This window comes from Gopherus flavomarginatus, chromosome 22 (genome assembly GCF_025201925.1).
Source record: "Gopherus flavomarginatus isolate rGopFla2 chromosome 22, rGopFla2.mat.asm, whole genome shotgun sequence".
Lineage (NCBI taxonomy): Eukaryota > Metazoa > Chordata > Testudines > Testudinidae > Gopherus > Gopherus flavomarginatus.
Window position 1 is genome coordinate 10,076,179 of NC_066638.1, and position 6,067 is coordinate 10,082,245.

Consider the following 6,067-nt stretch of genomic DNA (forward strand, 5'->3'; position numbering starts at 1 on the left):
GGGCAGATGCAAAATTTGGGGGAGGTGGTCTTCCAGCCCTGCCAGAATCTGCCACTCGCTGTCTGTCAGCGTGCAGGCTGGCACGCGAGCGGCGGCATTGCCTCAGTGGCAGGAGGCACGGAAGCACGTGTCTTGGAATCGATCATGGTGGGTCCTCATTGCCCAGGGGCTGCAATTCAGGGTCCGACAGAGGAAGAAGCCATATTTCCTCCCCCACGCACACACTGTTTTTAAAGCCGTTACAGTGGAGAGCACCAACAGTGGAATATATTTAATGTCGCCCTGTGCCTATAGGGGCCGATCTAGAGCACAGTGAAAAAATGTGAGTCTTCCCATTGACTTCAATGGACTTTGAATCAGACCTATATTGTATACAATTTGCTTCTGTTCCTCTCTTTATTAGGGCCCAATCTTCCAGTCCATATGCACCTGTAATGCCCTTTTTAGAGCATAAGGGCTGCAGGCTCGGTCCTTTGCTTTCCTGTAGGAACAGGGTGACCTTCTGTCAGTTAAAAACTGCTGCCTTCTCTCCCCACTTTGCCTTCCTCCACCCCTCTATTCTGCCTTTATTTATTTGTTCCCATGGAAAGCTGCCCTTTCAATGCAAGGCCCCCCCCCGCACCCCATCCATGCTGAAGCTGATGTGATGTGAAACCTGCACTAGGATGTGCGCGTATGACGTATCTTTGGGTTTGTTTGTCGTCTTTGTTTTTTTTAATATAAATATTTTTTTTGTATTTTTGTATATTTTAATCTTAAAGAGAGAGAGAGAGGACATAACTACTGCAACTTATTCTCAGGTATTTGAGCAATCTCAGGGATGAACAGCCTCTGCAGCTCCAGTGCTGGACGGAGTGGAATTTTGTTTTTTTGTTTTTTAACAGCACAAAGATAGAACAAAGGTTGTATTTTAAACTGTAGGTCTACCTCGCTGGATGTTCGTCAGGTGGACTGATTATTTTTAAAACTGTATTTTTAATAGATTCTCTTCTCCCTCTCTCTGTATTTACATGGAATTTGGGACTTTGTGTCCACGGGTGGTTAAAGAGAAGTCAGTCAATGTTGCAGAGGAGGGTACAGCAGCCTGTATCTGTATTTTGGTACCGAACTCCAAATTCCCTCCCAGCCTGGCCATGTTCCCATCTCCTCTCCCCACTCCTGTCCGTTCTCAATTCCGCTTACTGGCTGGAAACATTCCTGTCTCCCTAGTTTTTGCCCCAATCCAATTTTTGATGACTACTATCACTCATTGTTCTGCTGGTGACTTTCTCCTGTATAGATCCCCAGTGACCTAGCTCAGTGCCCGACTTCACATCAGAAATAGGGGGCAATGACTGACTGGATGTCACTCCAGCCCTGGGAGTTGGGGGATTGGAGGCATAAGGAAGCCTGCTGCCCTTGCTTCTGGTTATTCCTCTCTCTGAGAGAGCAAAAGCCTTTCAGTGCATATATTAAGGTCCTAAACAAGCTATAACATAAATACCTTCTTTTAAAAACTCCTTTTTCTCTGCATGGCTGTGAGGTTCTTGCCTCCTTACCCCCACCTGGACTGTTTGCATTTCTAGGAAACATGCAATGTAATCAGAATAAATGTTACAATAACAACTCTCCACAAGAGGAAGCCATTCTGGTCCAACCATCTCTACCTAGTGTAATGTGCTTTGACTCCAGCACCTCCTTGGGGGATGTGAATGGAGCTGGGCACGTAATGTATGCTGCAAGAGTTCCCAAAGCCAGCCCTATCATCCAAATTTGTAGCAGATTCAGATACGATTGCTCCCCTTTTCTCTTGCCTGGCACCCCTGCTTCTCCCCTTTCCACTTTCCTCAAATGCTAGCCAACAACTTCTGGGTGGGACTATGGAGTCCTGTCCTCGAGCCAGGAGCTGTTACATTCAGCCACAGGGCCTGGCCCTCCCCGGTACAGGATAATGCTGACATGGTGGTATGTTTCAGAATGTGTGTACAGTTTCCACTATAAGTTTTAGGTAGTAATAGAATAGAATTAGATCAGGGCAGGAAATGTCGAGAAAGAGAGATCTCTAATCTTTCAAACAGGCACCACGTGGAGATTAGGGGGAATCAGAGGCACTGCTTAAGTTTTTCCCCCTCCAAGGCTTCCCTCTGCCGCTGGGATATGAATTTGGAGAGCAGGAGCGCTTAAAACAGTTGGAGTGAAATGTTCACTTCTCAGAGCAGATCCAGCTCCCATTTAAGTTGATGGCAAAACTTCCCTTCTATGGGAGATGAATCATGGCCCAAATGAAAAAGGGGGGCTAGGAAGCATTGTGTTTGTAACACACTGCCCTGCTAAATCATTGTGAAAAGTGACTGGGCTGGTCACAAAACGTACTTGCCTGCCTTTAGCAAGTCAGATATTTATTGTGATAATGAACAGTTAGCCTCACAAGGCTCCTTAACACACACTGTTATAACCCTGGTACACACAAGAGCCACCCATGAGAGATTCCACAGTCTCCAATGTTGCCTGTAGCTAGGCTTGCTGGGTGGAGGGAAGTTCTCATGCTGGCTTTCTGCCCTGCTGCAGTAGTGAGTATGGTGAAGTGGTGATGGCCCTTTTGAGGGGAAAAAAAAGGAAGTTTGTTTTTTAAATAGTTATGGGATCTATACAAATCTACCTCAGGCTAACTTCTCTATCTGAACGGGGTAAATGCAATAGAATGCATTGGGTTGTGTGCCTCTAACCCTGGGTTCCAGTACCCCCGTGCCACCCACAGAGGGAACTGTTGACCATCCTTTGGCACCTTACGTGTGCCAATGGGTAAATGCTGCCCCTTCTAGTTTTGTATCTGTCTTGAAGAATTGTGTAGAACTTTTCCAAGTAATCCGTTTGGTGATTTGCTAGATGTCTAGTATGTGTAAATATCTATGTAAATCTCTCCACTTTCTTTCAATATTCTCCTTGATTATTGTTTACAAACTTAAAAAAAAAATAGCCAAAGCATCTGATGGGTTTTTGGACCAGGGAGATGGGATCCTCTCTGTATGCTCTGCCTGTGCAGGGAGGTGACTTGGGTCACCAGCCCCACCCTGGGCTCTGGTGAGAAAGTGAATCATAAAGCCCTCAGGTTTTCTGATGTCAATAGAGCAAATTGCCTCCCAAGAAAACAGTGATTGATTTGTAAGGGGAAGCCACGCTAGAGAAGATGGAATTTTTCAGTATTTAATTGCATCTTGCCACCTTTTTTCCATGGTTTGCAGTATCCTTTTCCATGTACACTACAGTACTCTATGTACCTCCATCTGCAGACTGAAGACCTTTGCTGTGGCTTTTTCCATTCCTTGATGATCTTGCAGATAAATTGCTGCAAGACACTTCACCTCCTCTGCTTGTGCACGGTTTGCAGGCGATGGATGCTATGCATTATGGGACAGCAGGTAGACTCTGCCAGGCTCTCTTTGAGCTAGGAACTTAACCCAGGTCTGCCCTGTTCACTAATCATCCTTTTTATGGAAGCTCTAAGTATTAGTCCTATCCAAAAATATAGGAGCATTTGAATGTTAGGAGGATAAAATATCCCTGGAGGGACGATTCTCCCCTGGTGCAAAAACTTGGGAGTAAAGTGGCTACAAGATTGTCTACTGTCAGACGGAAGAATGTAACTCCATGTTTACTGCTAGCAACCAAAGCTTGTTTGTGTCAAACTCTTGAATTTTTATGAAGTGGGAAGGGGTGGGTGGGAGGGAGTAAGAGGGTGAATGTGTATGATTTTTGGGATTGTCTGAACTGCAGGACTGTGCTTTCTGGAGAGCAGATTTCCTGCTGAAATGTCTGCAGTGGGATCAAAAATTCTCATTGCATTTTTTTTCTCCTTTTCATTTTTGTACCAATCATGCAAAATGTTTGATTCTTTTCTGCAAAATAAAGAATATGAGTAATGGCAGCTGATGCTTTTCCTTTCATTACCAGAGATCTGTCATGTTGAGAAGCATGTTCCCAAAGCTACAGACACTACCTGAATGATAACTGGCTCCAAGAGTCCAGAAGCAGAGGTCTGGGACTCAGGAATTCTTGTTTCTGTTCCACAGTGACTTAATTACTTGGCCCTCATCACTGTCATATTTGAGCACTAAGGCTATGTCTGCAGGAGCTGCATCTCCCATGAAGCCACTCCATGCCAGCAGGAGAGCATCTCCCACCAACATAGTGCTGCTCACACTGGCACTTTTGTCAGCAAAACTTTTGTCGGTCAGGTGTTTTTTTTTCCCCCACGCCCTTGACCAACAAAAGTTTTGCCAACAAAAGTGCTAGTGTAGACAAAGCCTAATTGCTCTTATCCTCCCAATGCCCTCTGAAGGAAGGAAACGTTAACCCATTTTACAGATAAGAAACAGAAGGGCACAGTAGATTAAGTGACTTTCCCAAAGCAGCACAGAAAATGTGAGCCAGGAACGGAACTCAGGTCTGCCTTGTCCACTAATCATCCTTCTTGCACAAGCTCTAAGCATCACTCCCATCCACAAATTGACTGACTCCAAATCTGAATAATTCCCAGCACAGAGATTTTGGTTTGGTCTTAATCATTTTAATTATTTTCCAATTAACTTTACTGCCCACTAAACTTTGTATCTAAATCTTTTAAATAAAAGTATGATGTGCAGTTACATTGAGAAAGTACAAGGGCTTTTAATTCTCATGTACTAATCATCCACTTGCATCAGGATGTGATCCTCCATTGCTCCTTGCATGTAATGTAGACAGCCACCGGGCACAAAGTAGACTCTTTACCCACAGGTTTGAGTCCTAACAGCATCAACTCAGCCTTTCTCTTTCCATTATGCAGCACAGAACTTTAAATTATGTCTCTTTCCTATCAGAGTTTTAAAAAATATTCAAGGGCCTATCTACCCTGCCTGGTAGGTTTGGTAAGAATAAGTTCCTGGTCTCAGTACTGTCTGCTGCCCTCCACTCCAGAGATGGCTGCATTTTAACGCACTAATCGGAGGCTGTGTGAAGTGTTTTTGGATGAAAGGTGCTATAACAGTGGTCTCATTACCATCCATAGACACACACACACCCCACCCCCAGTGGTTTGCAGATTAAATGCTTGGAGCAGCTAGGAGGGAAATAGTCCATGAAAAGAGATTTTCCCTTTATAGTGTTCTCAGACCACTATAATGTTTCTTATAGTTGGTAAGGACCTAATCAAGAAGTCAATGGGGCTGCATGTGGGTGCAGCAATCTGCCCACAGATTCCATCAGAGTTTGACTATTTGTAGCATAATTTTGATTGCACCATTGGTAACTTAGTTGGGTAGGGACCGTTTTCAACCTGGTCTGCTGCAAACTAAGCAAGACTCTTAATTTCAATACACAGGGCCCTTTTTAACTGTTTGCTATCTTAGACTATTCTCAATTGCTATTTAATGTGGGGAACCTAATCTGTTTGCAATTTTCCCCCTTTTTTAAATACATATTTTTTGCCCTGACCCCCAGCCTTAATGGTACCACAGTCTAATCACATAGAGGTCATCTTCCACTGTAAAGGTCCCAAGGTTCTGTACTGTGCAAAAAGGTTGAGAGGGGTTGGTGGCAGCAGCTATTAGAAAGCAAAGGCTCATACTGTTTTCAGAAGTAAGGTGAGCAAATGTGCCTGCAAATATAACCCTTCAAGGCAAGAGCAATCAGAAGCTAGTAACCTTGCTACTTGCAAAGTGGAGGAGGATAGCCCTGTGTACAGAGGGAAACTCAGGTCCAACTCCATCAAACTTCACACAGAAGCACATCAACCAGTAGCATGCATAGGTAGGGGACTTCAGTTTGTTGTCCCATGAGAGTTCCTCTGGTGAGCCAAGCAGTGCTCCTTTTGAGCCCCTCTGTGTAAGGAAAGCTCATCTGTCAAGATCTGTGCAGAGGAGGTGGTCTTCCCTGTTCCACTGGAAGCAGCAGTCTTCCACACACAACACCTTGCTTCCCAGTCCGTACCTTCTAGCAGCGAACATCTTATGCTTGTACCCACCATTGCTTGCTCCCCCCCCAAAACCATCTCATAAAGCCCCAGTGGGTTGTACCCTTTCTGTTACCCCCTCCCTTCTCTCCCAGCCTG